Source organism: Carcharhinus amblyrhynchos, chromosome 22, assembly GCF_965287045.1.
Source record: "Carcharhinus amblyrhynchos chromosome 22, sCarAmb.v2.hapA, whole genome shotgun sequence".
NCBI lineage: Eukaryota > Metazoa > Chordata > Chondrichthyes > Carcharhiniformes > Carcharhinidae > Carcharhinus > Carcharhinus amblyrhynchos.
The window spans coordinates 40,617,650-40,640,226 of record NC_137345.1 but is presented as its reverse complement, the minus strand read 5'-3'; the positions used below and the strand labels follow the sequence as shown (position 1 = coordinate 40,640,226).

General features: G+C 45.1%; 1 protein-coding gene across 3 annotated transcripts in view; it reads right to left on the bottom strand.

Moving 5' to 3' along the window:
- Positions 1 to 20,385, bottom strand: part of LOC145357086 (sphingomyelin phosphodiesterase 2-like) — a 78,607-nt gene extending 58,222 nt beyond the window's left edge. Inside the window, exon 1 of one of the 3 annotated variants that reach the window (XM_080210188.1) lies at positions 20,238 to 20,385. The gene's annotated coding sequence lies outside the window, so the exon portion shown is untranslated. Of the gene's footprint in view, positions 1 to 1,625; positions 1,790 to 20,237 lie in introns of those variants that run through there. The other 2 variants (XM_080210189.1, XM_080210187.1) reach the window with 2 other exon arrangements.
- Between the last annotated feature and the right edge of the window lie 2,192 nt (positions 20,386 to 22,577).

The window sequence follows — 22,577 nt, the reverse complement described above, 5'->3', positions numbered from 1 at the left end:
TTCTCTTCCTGATGGGAAAGGGGACAGATGAGGAACAGGGCAGGGGTGGGATTTGGGAAAGTTAGAAAGTAGGTGCAGGAGTAAGCCATTCAGCCCTTCAAGCCTGCACCACCATTCAATATGATCATGGCTGATCATGCGCTTTCAGTGACCCACCCCCCGCTGTCTCTTCCTTACTCCCTTTAGCTACAAGGACCATGTCCAGTTCTCTCTTGAACATATCTAATAAACTGGCTCCAACAGCTTACTGTGGTTAGAGAATTCCACAGGTTCACAACTCTGAGTGAAGGCATTCTTCCTCATCTCGGTCCTGAATTGCTTACCCCTTATTCTTAGACTGTGACCCCTAATTCTGCACTTCCCCGACATTGCGAACATTCTTCCCACATCTAGCCTGTCCAGTCCCATCAGGATTTTATATGTTTCTGAGGTCCTCTCACATTCTTCTAAATTCCAGTAAGTATAAGCCCAGTCGATCCAGTCTTTCTTCATATGTCAGTCATGTCATTCCAGGAATCAGTCTGGTGAACCGTTGCTGGACTCCCTCAATAGCAAGAATGTTCTTTCACAGACCAGGGACCAAAATTGCATAACAATACTCAAGGTGTGGCCTCACCAAGGCCCTGTATAACTGCAGCAAGATATCTCTGCTCCTGTACTCAAATCCTCTTGCTGTGAAGGCCAGCATGCCATTAGCTTTCCTCATCACCTGTTTTACCTGCATGCCAACCTTCAGCAACTGTTCCACCATGACACTCAGGTCACGTTGTACTTCCCCTTTTCCTAAACTGCCACCATTCAGATAATAATCTTCATTCCTGTCTTTGTCAAAGTGGATAACCTTACATTTATCCACATTGCAGCCTCTTAGCATCCTCCTCACAGCACACACTGCCAGTTTAGTGTCACCCGCAGGATTTGGATATATTGCCTTCAATTCCTTCATCCAAATCATTAATGTATATTGTGAGCGCGGGGAGGCGGGGGGGCAGATCTGGACCCTGCGGTACCCCACTAGTCACTGCCTGCCACTCTGAGGGGCTGTGGGGGGGAGGGGCAGGGCTAGGGGGAGGTGATGGGGCTGGGAGGGGACAGGGCTATGGAGGGTTGGGGCTGAGGAGGAGCAGGACTTGTTTAGGGGTGGGGCTGGGGACAGGCAGGGCTGGGGAGAGGCAAGGGCGGGGCTTGGTAGGGATGGGCAGGGCTGGGGAGAGGCAAGGGCGGGGCTTGGTAGGGATGGGCAGGGCTGGGGAGAGGCAAGGGCGGGGCTTGGTAGGGATGGGCAGGGGCGGGGAGAGGTAGGGCAGGGCTGGGAGGGGAGGGGCAGGAAGGGGGGAGGGATGGGGAGGGGCAGGGATGAGGGGAGGGGCTGGGGCGGGGCTGGGGGAGGGGCTCGGGGTGGGGCTGGGGGAGGGGCGGGTGGGACTGGGGAGGGGCTGGGTGGGGTGGGCGGGCTGGGGGAGGGGCTCGGGGTGGGGCTGGGGGAGGGGCTTGGGGTGGGGCTGGGGGAGGGGCGGGGTGGGACTGGGGGAGGGGCTCGGGGTGGGGTGGGCGGGGCTGGGTGGGGGCGAGGATGGAGCATTTCCCTCAATCATTACCCCCCTCCCCCCGCGCGCCACTCTCACCAATTCGTTGCGATGTTGTTGGCAGGAAGGCCGCGGTGACAATCCCGCTGCACCGTGTCCAGGGCCTCCCCGGGAGCTGCTCTCGATCCCTGACCGACACCAAGTGCAGCCGCAGCGGATCCCGCAGCCGGCCAGATGCCGTCTCCCATTCAGCGAGCTCCGCTTCCGGTCTGCCCGCGCACTGCCTGGTGGGAGCTGTAGTCCCAGCTCGGGCTTCCGCTGGCGCGGGGGCCGCCGGGTGGTGTAGTTTTTAGTCCCCCCGGAACTCGCGTAGCGCGAGGAGAGTTTCCGCCGGAAGGACTACAGCTCCCGGCGTGCCCCCTGCCTGTTACCCGCTGCGCTGAGCCAGTCTCTGCAATGGGCTAACTGAGCAGTCTGTCCTGGTGAACAGGGCTGACAATCTCAGTTCATGACAGCTCTACCATTGACACTCAACATCTGTCCAGCTCTGTCAGAATTTAATATGTTTCACTTAGATCCCTCTTATCCTTCTAAATTCCAGTGAATACAGACCCCATTGATTCAATCTCTCCTTATAAGACAATCCCACCATCCCAGGAATCAGTCTGCTGAACCTTTGCTGCACTCCTTCCATGGTAAGTGTATCCATCCTTAGATAAGGAGACCAAAGTGCACACAATATTCCAGGCGTGGTCTCACCAAAGCCCTCTACAGCTGCAGTAAGATATTCTTACTCCTGTACTTAAGTCCTCTTGCAGTGAAAGCCAACATAATATTGGCGTTCATAGCTGCTTGCTACAACTGCATGCTTGCTTTCAGTGACTAGTGTATATTAGGACATGATGTGGAGCTGCTGGTGTTGGACTGAGGGTAAACACAGTACAAAGTCTCACAACACTAGGTTAAAGTCCAACAGGTTTATTTAGTAGCAAAAGCCACTGGCTTTCGGAGCGCTGCTCCTTCGTCAGGTGAGTGGGATTTCAGTTCACAAACAGGGCGTATAAAGACACAAACTCAATTTACAAAATAATGATTGGAATGCGAGTCTTTACAGGTAATCAAGTCTTAAAGATACAGACAATGTGAGTGGAGAGAGAGTTTAGAACAGGTTAAAGAGATGTGTATTGTCTCCAGCCAGGACAGTTAGTGAGATTTTGCAAGCCCAGGCAAGTCGTGGTGGGGGTTGCAGATAGTGTGGCATGAACCCAAGATCCTGGTTGAGGCCGTCCTCGTATGCGGAACTTGGCTATCAGTCTCTGCTCAGCGACTCTGCGCTGTCGTGTGTCGTGAAGGATCGGCAGGCAGTGAGGAGCAGTGTCTGGCAATACAACAGGATATTGATAGGCTGGTATATTGGGCAGATACATGGCAAATGGAGTTTAATCCGGATAAATGTGAGGGGATGCACTTTGGCCGGAATAATGTAGGGGGGAGTTATATACTAAGGGTAAGCCCATAAGGAGTATAGAATCGCAGCGAGACCTGGGGGTACAGGTGCACAAGTCTTTGAAGGTGGCAGTACAAGTGGATAAGGTTGTGAAGAAAGCCTATGGTATGTTAGCCTTTATAGGAAGGGGTATAGAATATAAGAGCTGGAGTCTAACGTTGCAGTTGCATAGAACGTTGGTTAGGCTGCATTTAGAGTACTGCGTCCAGTTCTGGTCGCCTTACTACTGGAAGGACGTGGCGACTCTGGAGAGAGTGCAGAGGAGGTTTACCAGGATGTTGCCTGGTATGGAAGGACTGGGTTATGAGGAAAGATTGAAGAAATCGGGGCTCTTTTCCCTTGAAAGACGGCGACTGAGGGGGGATCTAATAGAGGTATATAAGATTATGAAGGGTGTAGATAGAGTAAACAGAGGTAAGCTATTTCCTATGATAGAGACACACAGTACGAGGGGCCATGGGCTTAAGGTGAGGGGCGAGAGGTATAACACAGATATTAGAGAGAGGTTTTTCACACAGAGGGTAGTGGGGGTATGGAATGCTCTGCCAAGAAAGGTGGTGGAGGCAAGCACGCTAGAGTTGTTTAAGAGTAACTTAGACAGGCACATGAGTGGGTTGGAGATGGGTGGATATAGGAGATTGTTTTAAATAAGGGTCATTAGCTTTGGGGCGTCCCTGGTAAGGTAAATGGATATGGTACGATAATAATGTTTTTTCTCTTTTAATTCACAGGTTTTAAGTCGGTCCGCCTTGTTGCCCAACGAGGGGCATACACGCGATGGGTCGTACTTGGGCTTCTCTTGGTTGTTCGAGACTGGCCTAGTGCTTCATGTCGTTAGTGTGTGCTTAAACTGGACCAGATGCTGGACAAGGCGACAGCTCAGTGACTATCACTGTTTGCTGTGCAGACACATGGATTTGGGCCGGTGTCTGTGGGAGTTTGCGCGTTGTCCCCGTGCTTGCGTGGGTTTTCTCCAGGTGCTCCGGTTTCTTCCCACACCCCAAAGATGTGCTATTGGGCTGATTGGCAGTAATAAATTGTCCCTAAATTAGATTCCCTCAATGTGGATGGCCATAAAACAATAGATAAGGGTCATGGGTGGAGGGGGGACTGGTAGTGTTACAATGGCGGCGTGGGCTCGTTGGGCCGAAGGGCCTGTTTCCCGGGCTGTTTTTGTTCTTTGTTCTAAGTGTTCCCCAACAGGAAGAGAACACTCTTTCCCGGTGATTGTCGAGGGGCGTTCACTTATCCATTGTCGTAGCGTCTGCATGATGTCCCCAATGTCCAACGGATGAATGAACACTGCTGGACAATCAACAGGCAAGAGTGTTCGCTTCCATTGGGGAACACTTCAGTGGTCATGGGCATTCGGCCTCTGATCTTCAGGTAAGCATTCTCCAAGGCGGCCTTCACGACATATGACAGTGCAGAGTCGCTGAGCAGAGACTGATAGCCAAGTTCCGCACGCATGAGTGCAGCCTCAACCGGGATCTTTGGTTCATGTCACACTATCTGTAACCCCCGTGACTTGCCTGGGCTTGCAAAATCTCACTAACTGTTCTGGCTGAAGACAATACACATCTCTTTCACCTGTGCTTAATCCTCTCTCCACTCACATTGTCAGTTCCTTTAAGACTTGATTACCTGTAAAGACTCGCATTCCAACTATGTTGTAAATTGAGTTTGTGTCTTTATATGCCCCTTTATATGACAAATGTAACCACTATTTAAAAAATGAGGGAAGGAGAAAACTCGGAATTACAGACTTTAGTGTAACCCCACTAAAAAAAAAGTGGGTTCCCGGACACGTGTCCTTTGTTTGAACAGAGGGGAGTACGGTAGGATGAGAGAAGAATTGGCGAATGTTGATTGGGGGAATGCATTGGAAGGTAGGTCTACTGAGGAACAGTGGAGGATCTTTAAGGAGATCTTTCTTGGTGCTCAGCAGAAGTTTATTCCGATGGTTAAAAAGGATCGTAGGAGGAGAGATAATCAGCCGTGGATAACGAAGGAGGTAAAGGAAAGTGTTAAATTAAAAGTGGATGCGTTTAGAGTAGCTAAGAGTAGTGGGCGAGAAGAGGATTGGGAGAGGTTTAAATATCAACAAAGAATGACAAAGAAGTTGATAAAGAAGGGTAGGATAAACTAGGAAGCTGGGCTAGCGCTTAATATAAAAAAGGATAGTAAGAGTTTTTATAAATATATAAAAAGGAAGAGGCTGACTAGGGTGCACGTTGGACCCTTAGACGATGAGAGGGGCGACTTACTGGTAGAGGATGGGGAAGTGGCTGAGGCCTTGAATAACTTTTTTGTTTCGGTCTTCACGGAGGAGGACGTGAATAATTTGCCGGGAGTTAGCGATGGAAAAATGGTAGGAGTGGAGGGCCTGAATGACATTATTGTTACTAGAGAGGCAGTGCTCGAAAGACTGGAGGGACTGATTGTGGACAAGTCGCCAGGACCGGATGGAATGCATCCAAGGGTTCTGAAAGAAATGGAGGAGGTGATAGTGGATACCTTGGTGATTATTTTCCAAACACCGCTGGATTCCGGGGAAGTGCTGGAAGATTGGAAAACGGCTAATGTTACGCCATTGTTTAAGAAGGGTGGCAGGCAAAAGGCAGGGAATTATAGGCCGGTTAGTTTAACGTCTGTTGTTGGTAATATGTTAGAATCCGTGATCAAGGAGAAAATAGCGAGGCATCTTGAGGAGAATTGTTTGATAGAGCAGAAGCAGCACGGTTTCGTTAAGGGGAAGTCGTGTCTGACGAACCTATTGGAGTTCTATGAGGATGTGTCTAGGGCGGTGGATAGAGGAGAACCAGTGGATGTGGTGTTTCTTGATTTTCAGAAGGCGTTTGATAAGGTGCCACACAAGAGGTTATTACAGAAGGTCAGGGGGCATGGAGTTGGGGGTAGGGTGTTAGCGTGGATAGGGGATTGGCTGTCAAATAGGAGGCAGAGAGTGGGGGTCAATGGGTGCTATTCGGATTGGCGGTTGGTGACTAGTGGAGTGCCCCAGGGGTTGGTGCTGGGGCCTCAGCTATTTACCATTTATATAGATGATCTGGAGGAGGGAACCGAGTGTATGGTGTCGAAATTTGCTGATGACACCAAGATTGGTGGAACGGCAAATTGTGCGGAGGGTGTGGAAAGTCTGCAGAAGGATCTAGATAGGCTGGGCGAATGGGCCAGGAGCTGGCAAATGGAATTTAATGTTGGCAAGTGTGAAGTTGTCCACTTCGGTAGGAATAATGGTAGGAAAGACTATTACTTACATGGCGAAAAACTGCAGCATGCGACGGTGCAGAGGGACTTCAGGGTCCTTGTGCATGAGTCACAAAAACCCAGCCTGCAGGTGCAGCAGGTGGTCAGGAAGGCGAATGGGATGCTGGCCTTTATAGTGAGGGGGATTGAATATAAAAGTAGGGAGGTCTTGCTGCAGCTGTATAGGGCATTGGTGAGGCCGCAGCTGGAGTACTGTGTGCAGTTTTGGTCGCCGCACTTACGCAAGGATATTTTGGCCTTGGAGGGAGTGCAGAGGAGGTTTACTAGGCTGATACTGGAGTTGAGGGGGTTGAACTACGAGGAGAGGCTGAATAAACTAGGCTTGTACTTGTTAGAGTTTAGAAGAATGAGGGGAGATCTCATTGAGGAGAGGCTGAATAAACTAGGCTTGTACTCGTTAGAGTTTAGAAGAATGAGGGGAGATCTCATTGAGACATATAAGATGATGAATGGGATGGATAGGATAGAGGTGGAGAGGCTCTTCCTGCTCAGAAAGGACAGTAGGACTAGAGGGCACAGCCTCAAGATAAAGGGGGGGGGGGCGGTTTAGAACGGAGTTGAGGAGGAACTTCTTCACTCAAAGGGTGATGAATCTCTGGAATTCTCTGCCCGTTGAAGTGGTGGAGGCTGCCTCGCTAACTATATTTAAGACGCGGGTTGATAGGTTTTTGATAGGCAAGGGGATTAAGGGTTACGGGGAGAGGCCGGGAAGGTGGAACTGAGCCACGACAGATCAGCCATGATCTTATTGAATGGCGGGGCAGGCTCGAAGGGCTAGATGGCCTACTCCTGCTCCTATTTCTTATGTTCTTATGTTCTTAATCACTGCCTGCCACTTTGAAAAGTTCCATATATTCCTATTCTTTGTTTCTTGTCTGTGAAACAATTCACAATCCATGCCAGTATGTTAACCCCAATCCCATGTGCTTCAATTTTGTAAACTAACCTGTTATGTGAGATCTTATTAAAAGCATCCTGCAAAGCCAAATACACCACACCCATTGGTTCACTCTTTTCTATTCTACTTGTTGAGTCTTCAAAAAAACTCCAGTTGGTTTGTTATGCACGATTTCCCTTTCAGAAATCCATGTTGACTTTGTCTAATCTCGTTGATATTTACGCAGTGTTCTGTTATCATACCTTTTATAACAGACTCTAGGATTTTCCCTACTATTGATGTTAGTCTGTAATTGTGAGTTTTCTCCTTCCCTCAAATAGTGGGGTTACATTTGTCACCCTCCAATCTGCTGGGACTATTCCAGGAACAACACAATTTTGAAAGGTAACAACCAACTCAGCCACTATTTCCATGACCACCTCTTTTAGTCTCCTAGGATGTAAATAATCAGCCCTGGGGATTTATCAGCTTTCAGTCCTATTAATTTCTCCAGCACTATTTTTTAGTAAGACTGATTTCCTTCAATTCCTTCTTTGCATTAGCCCCTTGGCTCCTTAGCTTTTCTGGGAAGTTACTTATCCTTTCTCCATGAAGACAGAATTATAATTGTTTAATTGCTCTGCAATTTCTTTGTTTTCTATTAAGATAGAATGATAGAGTCCATCCAATGCAAAAGGAGGCCATTCAGCCCCTATCAATGACAATCCCACCTCACATATTTACCCTGCTAGCAATTTTAACATTGCCAGTCAACCTAACCTTCACATCTTTAGAATGTGGGGTGAAACCAGAGCATCGGAGGATACCCACGCAGATACAGAGAAAATGTGCAAACTCCACACAGACAGTCACCTGAGGCCAGAATTGAACCTGAGTCCCTGGCGCTGAGAGGCAGCAGTTTTCAGCACTGTGCCACCATTCCGCCCGATGTCAAGATGTCACAGAGCAGCTGCAGGATGTTTTTCTGGGGGAAGGCGCATAGCAAGAGGTCATGGTCCACATTTGAGGTCCTGACTGCAGGAATCCAATGTAGTAATCTCTGGATTACTCCCAATGCCACGTTAAGTGAATACAGAAATAGAAGAATAAGGCAGATGAATGCATGACTGGAAAGATGTGCAGGAGGAAAGGCTTTAGACTCCTGGGACTGGCTGTGGGAGAGATGACACCTGTACAAGTTGGATGGGTTGCACCCGAACAAAGTTGGGACTGAGTTTCATGTGGGGCATTTTGCTAGTGCTGTTGGGAGGGCTTTAAACCTACTCAGTGTGGGTGAAACCAAGAGGAGAAAGGCATACCAGTGTGCACAAAATACTGGGAGGAACAAAAAGCACTCGTATAGGTAATCATAGAATCCCTATAGTACAGAAGGAGGCCATTTGGCCCATCGAGTCTGCACTGATCACAATTTCACCCAGGCCCTATCCCCATAACCTCATGCAATTACCCTAGTTGTCACCCTGACACTAAAGGGTGATTTACCATGGCCAATCCACAGTCCACACGTCTTTGGACTGTGGGAGGAAACCAAAGCACCCGGAGGAAACCCACGCAGACACGGGGATAACGTGGAGACTCCAAGTGACCCAAGCCAGGGATCGAACCCGGATTCCTGGCACTGAGAGGCAGCAGTGCTAATCACTGTGCCAGCGGTAACAGGTAATTAATTCAGGGTCATTCCACGAGCCTTGAAAGCTGAAGTGCGATTCAAGGTCATTCTTAAGACATAGCTTCCAAATTGCGAGGGGCAATTTATGGCTGTAACACGGACAGCAAGCAAAACCCATGTTTCGCAGACCAACCAATGTGACACATTTCAAATGCCGCTTTGCAACTGGCATTGTAAACTGAGGGGACAATTTTCAAGGGATTGAGACAGATAATGTGCATTATTAAACCTACAAATGATGCTCAGTACAGAACAGGTGGAAGACATTACGGGGAGAATTCCCATTCTGTGCTAGAATTAATTGGACTGTCTGATGTTAGAATGATGATGGTACAACAATGTGCATTTCAATTGTAAACATGATATACTTCTGCCGAATATCCTTCATGGAGGCGAAAGTTTCATCAACACCAATCTTTTCAAAACTCAATATTGTAGTGAATTGATAGTTTGAGCAAAGGATGGCTATATTATATCAAATAGCACATTTTCCCTTTCCCCCATTATTCGGAAAGAAAGTCTCAACACACACACACATTTTAAGGCAAATCTTCCCTTCCTCCCCAGCATTTAATACAAGTCATTTTTGGTTGTCAAAGGAGGCCCGCTCCCCAAAATACTGATATGAAACACAAAAAAAGTGAAGGATCAGAAAGACAACGCATCCCTTTGGAAATCACGCTGGACGAGATCTCCAAATAATATTGTTGTGCGTTGGAATAGTAAATTAATAAGCAAAGTCAGAGTAAACCAGTGAGTTTGTGCACATCAATGGGAGAGAGACTACAGCAGGAGTGAGATTCAACCAGAGTGAGGGTATTGGAAATTTGGCGCTGAGTGGGAATTTGGTGCTGACGGGAAAAAGTTGCTGCTTTTCAGGAGGAGTGGAGAAGTGGACCTGCAAGGGAGACTAGAGGGCAAATGAGAGACCATAAGACATAGGAGCAGAATTAGGCCTCTCGGCCCATTGAGTTCGCTCCGCCATTCAATCATGGCTGATTTTTTTCTCATCCCCATTCTTCTGCCTTTTCCCCATAATCCCTGATCCCTTTATTAACCAAGAAACTATCTATCTCTGTCTCAAAGACATTCAATGACCTGGCCTCCACAGCCTTCTGTAGCAAAGAGTTCCACAGATTCATCACTCTCCGGCTAAAGAAATTCCTCCTCATCTCTGTTTTAACGAACGTCCCTTTAGCCTGAGGTTGTACCCTCTGGTTCTAGTTTTTCCTATTAGTAGAAACATCCTCTCCACATCCACTCTATCCAAGCCTTGCAGTATCCTGTAACTTTCAGTAAAATCCCCCTCATCCTTCTAAACTCCAATGAGTACAGACCTAGTGTCCTCAACCATTCCTCATACAACAAGCTCTTCCTTCCAGGGATCATTCCTCTGGGTCCTCTGGACCCTTTCCAAGGCCAACACATCCTTCCTTAGATATGGGCAAAAACTGCTCACCGTGCTCCAAATGGGGTCTGACCCGAGCCTTATACAGCCTCAGAAGTACATCCCTGCTCTTGTATTCTAGCTCTCTCGACATGAATGCTAATATTGCATTTGCCGTCCTAACTGCCGATTGAAATCTCATGTTAACCATAAGAGAATGTTGAACAATGACTCCCACATCCCTTTGTGTTTCTGATTTCCTAAGCATTTTCCTATTTAATAACTAATCTACACCTCCATTCGTCCTTCCAAAGTGCATAACTTCACATTCTTCCACATTGTATTCCATCTGCCACTTCTTTGCCCGCTCTCCTAACCTGTTGAAGTGCTTCAGCAGCCCCCCCGCTTCCTCAGTACTACATGTCCCTCTACATATCTTTGTATCATCTGCAAATTTAGCAACAGTGGCTTCAATTCCTTCCTCCAAATCATTAATGTATAATGTGAAAAGTTGTGGTCCCAGCGCTGACTCCTGAGGCACACCACTAGTCACCGGCTACCATCCCGCGAAAGACCCCTTTATCCCCACTGGCCTTCTGCCAGTCAGTCAATCCTCTATCCATGACAGGATCTTACCCTTAACACCATGGGCTTATTTAACAGTCTCCTATGTGGCACCTTGTCAAAGGCCTTCTGGAAATCTAAGTAAATCATGCCCACTGGCTCTCCTTTATCTAACTTCCTTATTACCACTTCAAAGAACTCTAAAAAATGTGTCAGACATGACCACCCCTTGACAAAGCCATGCTGACTCAGTCCTACTTTAACATGCACTTCAAGTACTCTGCGATCTTATCTTTAACAATGGACTGTAAAATCTTGTCAATGTCCGAAGTCAGGCTAATTGGCCTATAACTTCCCATCTGCTGCCTCCCTCCCTTCTTAAACAGCAGTGTTACATTAGCTACTTTCTCCTTTGGTATCCTCCCTGCCTCCAGTGATTCCTGAAAGACCATCACCAATGCTTCCACAATTTCCTCAGAGAGGTAGAAAGAAATCAAACTGTGATGTCACAGCCAGGTAAGTGATTGGCTGGTAAGTAGTTTTCCTTTCCTTTTTCCTCTTTTTTCTCTCTTGGCATTGTAGTTGTCAGCTAAGTTAAGGGTTAAATCATGGCATGGGGATCCCAGACCCGTATCAAGCTCCTCTTGTGCTATGTGGGAATTCAGGGATCCTTCCGATGTCCCTGTGCAAGAAATGTGTCCATCTGCAGCTCCTGTTAGATCGTTCGATGGCTCTGGAGTGGCGGATGGATTCACTCTGGAGAATCCATGTTGCTGAGGAAGCCATGGATAACATGTTCAGTGAGTTGGTCACATCACAGGTGAAAATTGCTGAGGGAGATATGGAATAGGTGACCACCAGACAGAGGAAGAGTAGGAAGGCAGTGTAGGGATCCCCTGTGGTCATCTCCATCCAAAACAAATGTACCATTTTGGACACTACTGGGGGAGATGGCTCACCAGGGGAAGGTGGCAGCAGCCAGGTTCATGGCACACAAGATAAAAGCAAAATAGTGTAGATGCCGGAATCTGGAAAACAGAAAATCTCAGCAGGTCTGACAGCATCTGTGGAGAGAGAGTAGAGCCAATGTCTAGGTGACCTTTCATCAGAGCTTATGGTTCATGACACTGCGGTTGCCTCTGCTGTACAGGAGGGCAGGAAGAAGAGTGACACAGCTATGGTGATAGGGAATTGAATAATAAGAGGAATAAACAGGCATTTCTGTGGACACAGACGAGACTCCAGGATCATATGTTGCCTTCCTGGTGCAAGGTTAGGGATACCTCTGAGCAGCTGCAGGGCATTCTGGAGGGGGGAGGCTGAGCAGCCAGCTGTCATGATGCTTCTAGGTGCCAAAGATGTAGGTTAAAAAAAAAACGGGATGAGGTTCTACGAGCTGAATTTAAGGAGTTAGGAGTTAAACTTAAAAAGCAGGACCTCAAAGGTCCTACCAGTGCCACGTGCAAATCAGAGTAGAGATGTCAGGATAGCAAAGATGAATATGTGGCTTGAGGGATGGTGCCAAATGGAGGGATTTAAAATCCTGGGACATTTGGCTGGTTCTGGGGGAGGTGGGACCAGTACGAAACAGACAGTCTGCACCTGGGCAGGACTGGAACCAATGTCCTAAGGGGAGTGTTTGCTAGTGCTGTTGGGGATGGTTTAAAGTAATGTGGCAGGGGGATGGGAACTGATGCAGGAAGTCAGAGGGAAGTAAGCTGGGGACAGAATCAAAAGGCAGTAAGGGGGAAAGTGAAAGGCAGAGAAACTAAAGAGAAAATATGACAGGACAGATGGTCTGAGGTGTGTTTGCTTTAACACAAGGAACATGACAGGTAAAGTGGATGAACTTAAAATTTAAAATTACTACAAGGAACTATAATGTTTTAGCAATTACAGAAACGTGGATGAAAGATGGGCAGTACTGGCAGCTTAGCATTCCAGGATTTAGATGCTTCAGGTAAGATGGAGAGGGTGACAGAAGAGATGGGAATGTTGCTTTACTGATTAGAGAGAATGTCACAGCTATGCAGAGGGAGGACATCTTGATGGGCTCATGCAGTGAGGTCATATGGGTAAAACTCCGTAACAAGAGCGGTGTAATCACACTGCTGGGGTTGTACTACAGACCTCCCAACAGCCCGAGTGAAGTGGAGGAACTGATATGTCAACAGATTATGGGAAGATGTAAAAACAACAACCCTGTTGTTTTTATATCTTCCCATAATTTGGGCGATTTTCAATTCCCCAACATGGACTGGGATTTCTTTAACATAGAACATAGAACATTACAGTGCAGAACAGGCCCTTCGGCCCACGATGTTGCGCCGACCAGTTAAAAAACAATGACCCACTAACCTAAACCAATCCCTTTTCATCCATAAACTTTTAGTGCTGGGGCTTGGACGGGGCAGAGTTTGTTCAGTGGGTCCAAAGCGTTTCTTGAGGCAATATGTAGATAGTCCAACTTGGGAAGGGGCTATCATTAGACCAGGTTCTGGGAAACAAGCCCAAACAGTGAATTGACGTCTCAGTGGGGGACCGCTTTGGGACAGAGATCACAATTCTATAAGTTTCAAGATACTTGAAGAAAAGGATGGAAGTAGTCCCAGAGTGAAAGTACTAAACTAAGTAAAGGCTAGCTACAACTGCATTAGGCAGGAGCTAGGGAATGTAGACTAGGGGGTGGCTGTTTAAGGGTAAGTCCACATCCGATATGTGGGAGTCTTTTAAAAGTCGATTGTTAACAACTCAGGACAAATATGTCCCTGTGAAAATGAAGGATAAAGATGGCAAGATTCGGGAACTTTGGATGACAAGAGAGATGTGAGCTCAGTGAAAAAGAAGAAGGAGACATACATAAATTTCAGGAAATTGAAAACGGTTTTTGAGGAATTCAAAGAAATCAGGAAAGAGCTTAAACAGGGACTTAGGAAGGCAAAAAGGGGCCATGAAATGTCCTTGGCAGGCAGGATTAAGGAGATTCCCAAGTCTTTTTATGCATATATAAGGAGGAAGAGGGTAGCTGAGGAAAGGGTAGGTCCACTCAAGGACAGTGGAGGGAATTTGTTTGTGGAGCCAGATGAGGTGGGGACGGTCCTTAATGAATACTTTGCATCAGTATTCACAAAGCAGAAGGATGTGGTGCATGGTGAGTGTAGAAAGGAGGATGTTGACATTCTAGGACATGTTGAGATTAAAAGGGAGGCAGTATTGGAGGTTTTGAAGAACATAAAGTGGATAAGTCCCCAGGGCCAGACAGAGTCTATCCCAGAATAATGAGAAAGGTGAGGGAAGAAATTGCTGAGGCCTTGGCCAAAATCTTTGTATCCACTTTAGCCACAGGGGAGGTACCAGAGGATTGGAGAGTAGCTAACATTGTTCCTCTGTTGAAGAGGGGCAGAAGAAACAATCCAGGAGATTACAAGCCTCTGAGCCTTACATCAGTGGTGGTGAAATTATTGGAGAAGATTCTTAGGGACAGGATGTACTCACATCTGGAAGAGAATGGGTTTATTAGTGATAGGCAGCATGGTTTTCTGAAGGCGAGGTCATGTCTCATAAATTTGAGTTTTTTGAGGAAGTGACAAGAAAAGTTGACCAGGCCAGAGTAGTACCTATTGCATACATGGACTTTACTAAAGCCTGCGATAAGGTCCCTCATGGCAGGCTGATACAGAAGGTAAAGTCATATGGGATCCAAGATGAGCTGGAAACTACATACAAAACTGGCTTGGGTATAGAAAGCAGAGTGGAAAGATACTTTTCTAACTGGAGGTTTGTGACGAGCAGTGTTCCACAAGGATCGGTGCTGGGTCTCTGTTGTTTGTCATATATGTAAATAATTTGGAGGAAAATGTAGGTGGTCTGATTTGTAAATTTGCAGATGATACAAAAATTGGTGGAGTAGCAGATAGTGAGGAGGATTGTTAGAGGATACAGCAGAATATAAACTGGCTGGAGACCTGGGTCGAAAATTGGCAGAATTTAACCTGGACAAATGTGAGGTGATGTGATTTGGATGGTCTTCTTCAGAAGGAAAGTATCCTGTAAATGGAGAGCCCTTAGAAATATTAGCATGCAGAGGGATCTAGACATACACACAATTCCCTGAATGTGGCAACTCGGGTTTGTATATTGATTCCTGGGACATGGACGTCACTGGCTGGCCAGCATTTATTGCCCATCCCTAGTTGCCTGAGGGCAGTTAAGAGTCAACCACATTGCTGTGGCTCTGGAGTCACATAAAGGCCAGATCGGATAAGGACGACAGATTTCCTTTCTTAAAGGACATTAGTGAACCAGATGGTTTTTCCGACAATCGGCAATAGTTTCACAGTCGTCAGTAGATTCTTAATCCCAGATATTTTTTGTTATTGTGTTCAAATTCCACCATCTGCCATGGTGTGATTCGAACCTGGGTCCACAGAACTTTAGTTGAATTTGTGGATTAATTGTCTAGCGATAATATTGCCTTCCCCATGGACAGGGTGGTCAAGAAGCATACGGCATGCTGGCCTTCATCGGTCAGGTCGTTGAGTATAGGAATTGAAAAATCATGTTGCAGCTGTATAAGACTTTGGTTAGGCCACATTTGGAGCATTGTGTACAGTCCTGGTCGCCACAGTACCAGAAGGATGTTGATGCATTAGAAAGAGTGCAGAAGAGATGTTGCCTGGTTTGGAGAAAATGGATGATAAAGGAAGATTGAACAAACTTGGATTGTTTTCATTGGAGGATGATGGGGGGACCTGATAGAGGTTTATTTTCATTGGAGGATGATGGGGAGACCTGATAGAGGTTTACAAGATTATGACAAGCTTGGATAGAGTGGATAGTCAGAGTCTTTTTTCCAGGATTGAAGGGTCAATTACTTGGGGGCATAGGTTGAGAGTGAGAGGGGAAAGTTTAAAAGAGATGTAAGGGGCAAGTTTTTCACACACAGGGTGGTGAATGCCTAGAATGTCCTGCCAGAGAAGGTGGTGGAAGCAGATTCTATAACAACATTCAAGAGGCATCTGGACAGATACACGAATAGTGAGGGAATAGAGGCATATGGACCATATAGAGGCAAGCAAATATTAGATTACAGAGGCATTTGTGTCAGCACAGATCTGTTGGGCCGAAGGGCCTGTTCCTGTGCTGTCATGTTCTTTGTTCTTTGTTGTTGTTTAAAGAAGAAAGTAATGATGTCTAAATCAGAGTTACTGTGCGTTTATGTGAATGCATGGAGTATATAAGATTGGGGAGTTACAGGCACAGATTGCATTGTGGAAATATGATGTTATGGAAGGGCAGAACTGGGTGTTAAATATTCCTAGGTATAAGGTGTTCAGAAAATTGGAAAGGGGGAAGGGTGGCTGTATTGATTAAGGAGAGCATTGCAGTGCTGGAGAAAGAGAGTTTGTAGGAGATTTTCAGAGACCTATGTATTATGCTAGCTTTTATGTGGGAGATTTCCCTTTATTAATTATAGCTCAGCAAATACAAAGAATTTAGGGCGACAGTAATTTTTGTTGAAGACATACTTTATTGTTGCCCAAGTCTGGTCCACGCGTGTGGGAGAGTGATCTAGGGCAGCCCAAATTATTCTAAATAGCATTGTTATCAGTATCACAATTATATATTTTCAACAATCATGTGTCCGTCTCTTTGCTTATCCTAGCCAGATGTGAGCCAATCATTTTAGTATGAATCATTTACCTTGGCTAATAATATTTCACTCTCTGGCAGCATGAGAATACCTAAGTTCATTGAGTTCAAAAGTTCTTTTCCCACTGTCTACTAAGCAATCCTTTATCATGAAAATTGAATTATTCTATTCATTCTATTGTCTGGGAAGCTTGTACCTTCTACAGCTGATAAGATATTTCTCAGTAGCTGTATTGTTTTCAAGGAATATGGTTCTTCTCAGTTAGCTGTATCCCATCGTGCACTAGAGCATCATTAGCCAAGGTGTATGACTTTAATTCAGAATACAATATGTTTTCCAAAAAAAAAAACACGTTTAAATTCTCTAACAGTGGTTATATGTGTTTCTATGCAAACTGCACCTTTGTAACTCCAGATATCTAGTACTTTTTCTATACCATATTCATTCTAAATTGGTTTATCTTTATCTCTTTGTCTTTTTGGTCCCAGGTTATCCTAAACCCCTCTATCAGGATTCAAGGACAAATCAATTTGACTGGACTAAGGAACAAAAAGGGTGTAATTGTATTGCACGATGTAGCTTTTTGACTGCCAACTAGTAAGAAGGATGCAGAGGAACAAATCTGCAGGAAAATTACAGGGTGTTGCAAACACTATAGAGTAGTTACAATGGGAGACTGTAACTACCCGAATGGGACTGCAACAGTGCTAGTGTAAAAGATAAAGAGGGGCAAAGTTCCTAGATTGTGTTCAGAAGATTTTCTACAGCAGTATGAGTCCAGTCCAACAAGAAAAGATGTACTGTTGGACATGATTCTTGGAAATGAGGTTGGCCAAGTAGATCAAGTGTCCATGGGAGAATATTTAGGAAACAGTGATCATTGTATTGTAGGGTTTGGGGTGAAGCTAGAAAAGGAGAAAAGGCAATCCAGTGTAAAAATAATTAACGGGGGAGAGTAGACTTCAATAGAGCAAGAAAGGAGCTGGGCCGGTTAGACTGGAATAAAAGGGAAAATCTGTCCGGACACGATCAAGCTATATTCCCAGAAAAGGGAAAGGTAAGGCAAATACATCCAGATCTCCCTGGATGAAAAAGAGGTGGAAATTAAGATAAGAAAGAAAAAGTGCACTTTTGACAGGTGTCAGGTAGAAAATATAATTGAGAACCAAGAGGAATACAGAAGGTTAGGGGGGAGGTAAAAAAAACTCATTAGAGAAACAAAGAGGGATTATGAGATAAGAATAGCAGCCAGTATGAGGGAGAACCTCTAAGTCTTCTGTATGCATATATATATAAAAAGGCATAATGCTGATTAGAGACCAAGAAGGGAATTTAAACATGGAAGCAGGGGGCATGGCTGAGATATTAAATTAATACTTTTCTTCCAACTTTACCAAGGAGCTAGATGCTACCCAGACCATGGTAACAAATGCGGAAATACTGTCATTAGAAGAGTTCGGAATTAATCAGGAGGAAATGCTGAATACACTGTTGATACTGAAAGTTGACAAGGAACCAGGACAGATGAGATGCATCCAAGGATAATGAATGGAAGTGAAAATGGAAATTGCAGGGGCGTTGGTCAAAAATCTTCTCTAGACTCAGGGGAAGTGCTGGAGAATTGCAAATGTTGCACTTTTGTTACAAAAAGGTTGTAAGGTTAGTCCCAGCAATTACAATTGGTCAGTTTCACATTAGTGGTGGGCAAGTTTCAAGAAACAATTATTCGGGATAGAATTCTATGAATTAACAATCACATGGAAAAATGTGGGTTGATTAAGAAGAGCCAACATGGATTTCTAATAGGGAAATCATGTTTAACTAACTTCTCGAAGTTTTTTGAGGAGGTAACAGAAAGGGTTGATGAGGGGAATGCGGTAGATGTGGTGTACGTGGACTTTAGAAGACATTTGATATATTGTGCGAAAAGTTACAGCTCAAGGAATAAAAGGGACAGTAGCAACATAGATACAAAATTTGCTGAATTATAGGTATGAAAAGAATAATTGTCAATGGTTATTTTTCAGGCTGGAGGAATGTTTGTAGTCATGTTCCCCACGGCTTGGCATTGGGACCCTTGTTTTTCCTGATATGTATTAATGACCTAGATCTTGGTGTACAGGGCACAGTTTCAAAGTTTGTGGATGATGCAATACTTAGAAGCATTATAAACTATGAGAAGAATGGTGCAGAACTTCAAAAGGACATAGACAAGTTGGTGGAGTGGGCAGATTGGTGGCAGATGAAGTTCAATGCGGAGAAATGTGAAGTGATGCAATTTGTTGGGAAGAACATGGACTGAAAATACAAAATATGGGTAAAATTCTTAAGGGGATTCTGGAGGGATCCGGGTATATATGTGAATTAGTTATTATAGGTGGCAGGATAGATGGAGAGCAGTTAATAAAGCATGTAGTATCCTAACCTTTATCAATAGAGGCATAGATTATAAGAGCAAGGAGATTACACTAAACTAATATAAGGTACTAGTTGGACCTTAGCCGTGTACAGCTCTCGAGCCACTCTATAGGAAGGATGTGAATGCATTGGTGAGAGTGCAGGTGTTTACAAGAATGTTTCCAGAGATAAGAAACTTGAGTTATGAGAAAAGATTGGAGAGGTTGGGACTGTTCTCCTTGGAGAGAAGAAAGCTAAGAGGAAGTTTGATAGAGATGTTCAAAATCATGAAGGGCCATAGTAGATAGGGAGAAAACTGTTCCCACTCATAAAAGAATTGATAACGAGAGGGCATTGTTTTGAAGTGATTTGCGCAAGTAGCAAATGTGATTGAGAAAATTTTTTTTCACAAGTGAGTGGTTCAGGTCTGGAATGGTCTGCCTAGAAGTGAGTTGGAGGCAGGTTTAACTAAGATATTCAAAAAGGTATTAGATGATTGTTTCTATTCAAATAATGTCCAGGGGTACAGCGAATGGCACTCAGTCATGATGCTTGTTTGGGTAAATGGTGCAGACACAATGGGCCAAATGACCTCCTTCTGCACCATAATGCTTCTGAAATTACAAATTCTCTTATTTCGGACTATAAGGGACCGGTATTTGTCTCCACTAATCTTTTTCTTTTTACATATTTGTAGAAGCTTTTACAGTCTGTTTTTATGCTATTAACAAGTTTACTCTCATACTCTATTGTTCCCCTCCTAACCAATCTCTTAGTCCTCTGCCTGAATTCTGAACTTCTCCTGATCCTCAGGCTTCTACTTTTTCTAACAACTATATATGATTCTTCATTTCTTTTGTTAGCCATGATTGGTCTGTTTTTCTTGAGCCTTTGTGCCAGAAGGAATTGATTAACTGTTACAAGGCATACATTTGTTTCTTAAATATTAGCCACTGCCTATCCACTGTCATGTTTTTCAATGAAGTTCCTCATTCTTAGTCAACTCATGCCTCAAGCCTTCATAGTTTTCTTTGTTTAGTTCTGTCACCCATTCCCTTTCTACCTGTAGTGTGGCCATCTCATTGGACAGGCTATCCATGAAGATCTCATCCTTGTGATTCCAATAGGTGGTCCAGCTCCAAAACACAGATTTTGAGTACTTTCAGCTGAAGACACTTCCTGTACATGTGGTCATCCTGGACACTGAAAGTTTTCCTGACTTCCCACATCGCACAAGAGGGGCATTCCACATGGCTGAGCTGCTCTGCCATGGCTTAACCCTTAAATTACTCCCTTTACTTTTACTCCCTCTAGTTTAGGGTATGTTAAGGACAGGAGAAATACTCACCAGGTCCTACTTACCAAGGTTGCCACTCTTCTTTCTGAGGGGGTGGGGAGGGGCGAGGGCAGTTAGAAAAGGAAAGGATCACCTCACTCCCTTCTCACCAAACTCCTCAGTCATCAAACTCTAACATCAGTGCTATACCGCAGTCCAAGGGCACACTCCAGTGCAGATAAAGGCAGCATTTTAAAATAGTCTACTTTTATACTCAACGGAATCTGGCCTCTGGAAACTTGTTTAAGCTATTATCTATTAACTAGTTGCAGCACAAGCAGAATCAGGATTTGTCCTGTTTGAGGCTAAACTAAAACTCCTCTTCTTCCAACTCAGAAAGCAACTTTTAGTTAATTACTAAAGAGAGATCGGACTTCAGTTAGAAATTAACACTTGAATTCCCTCAGTGACCATCCTTCGATGACTAAACTCCAACTTCAGCACTCTATTGCAATCCAAACGCATATTACAGTGCAGACAAAAGCAGAAAATTGAAGGAGGAAGAAGAAAATAAAAATGGGCACCCAGTACCGAACCAACTGTGTACGTTGCTATCAGGGATGTCCGTATAGCTTGAAGGTTTAAAAGTTGTTGAAACGCATAGAAAACATCAAAATGGAATTCTCCGACCTACTCACAGAACTCCCAGCCCCCCCCCCCTTTCAATGAAGTGCCCTTCAACCACTCACTGTTCCATTGTATATCTATCACTAACACTGGAAATGTTGCAGAATTTTAGCCAAGAGTGAGGCACCTGTTGTAATACCCAAAACCCTGCCTTTGGTTAGAGATGATATATGATACGGATGGCACAGCGATAAGCACTGCTGCCTCACAACACCAGGGACGTGGGTTCGATACACTGCTTGGGTTGCTGTCTGTGCAGAGTCTGCATGTTCTCCCCGTGTCTGCGTAGGTTTCCTCCGGGTGCTCTAGTTTCCTCCCACAGTCTAAAAATGTGCGGCTTAGGTGCATTGGCCATGCTTAATTCTCTCAGTGTACCTGAAAGGCGCCGAAGTGTAGCCACTAGAGGATTTCCACAGTAACTTCATTGCAATGTTAATGTAAGCCTACTTGTGACGTTAATAAATAAAATTTAACTTCATCCACTCATGAATACTGACGTTTATCATGAAACAAGTGGACTGGTGAGTTGGCATTTGGGAATGTGTGATGCTGGATAATATATGTAAGAAGAAAGAGTCTTTTGCACCGTGATAAAATATAGTTCAGAGGAATAAAAACAAAATGTACCGAAATTCACCAAGAATATGGGCGGCCCGGTAGCATAGTGGTTAGCACTGCTGCTTCACAGCTCCAGGGACCTGGGTTCGACTCCTGGCTCGGGTCACTGTCTGTGTGGAGTTTGCACATTCTCCTCGTGTCTGTGTGGGTTTCCTCCGGTTTCCTCCCACAGTCCAAAGATGTGTGGGTTAGGTTGATTGGCCATGCCAAAATTGCCCCTTAGTGTCCTGGGATGTGTAGGTTAGAGGGATTAGTGGGTAAATGTGTAGGGATATGGGGGGTATCCTGGGTGGGATTGTGGTTGGTGTGGACTCGATGGGCTGAAGGGGCTGTTTCTGCACTGTAGGGTTCTATGTTCTAATATAAACAACAGCCACCAGAATTGAGGCAATCCCAATACCAACACTGTGGCTTAATTGAGATGGGTTCCCATCTGACTGGAAGCCAAGGCTAACTGAGTGAGGAACAAGTTGCAGAATGAGAAACATTGCAGAGTTAAAATCTCACATTGTGCGCCTGAAATTCTGATCTCCTCTCCCACATCCCCGTGCATCCAATTCCTGTCAATATCAGGGTCAATGGAGCGGAAAGTCAAAAGGCCACGGTTCAGGATAAATCTTTTCTTCAATAGCTGGCACAGGAGGGGAATTTAAGGTTATTTAAGGAACAGTTTGTTATAGTGTGAGATTGGCAGGTTTGATTAATACAGATGTTGGAATTCAGTTAACCTCTGGGTGAGACTCATAGGAACTAGTCAAATGGAGAACTGGTTGACTCATTGGTTGATCGTCAGTGCTGGACCTTAATCAGATCAAAGACAAATATGTAGCCTATACTTGGGGCATTGCCCGATCTAGCTGAGAAAATAACCACCATAAAGGAAGGAAGAGCTTTTGAAAGGGCTCTCCTGTTGACCCTTTCTTTCCTGTGAGAAAGAGGCTGACCTATGACCCAGGCCTCGGCAGAATAACATGGCTGAAACTGAAGTCAACACAACTTGAAATTTATCTTTTCCACTTCACTCTATTACATTGTCTGTGGTCGTCCAGTGTTTTCCTGACTGTTTTTCCATGGGTGTATTCTTAGGCAACATTTCCTCTTTTCCCT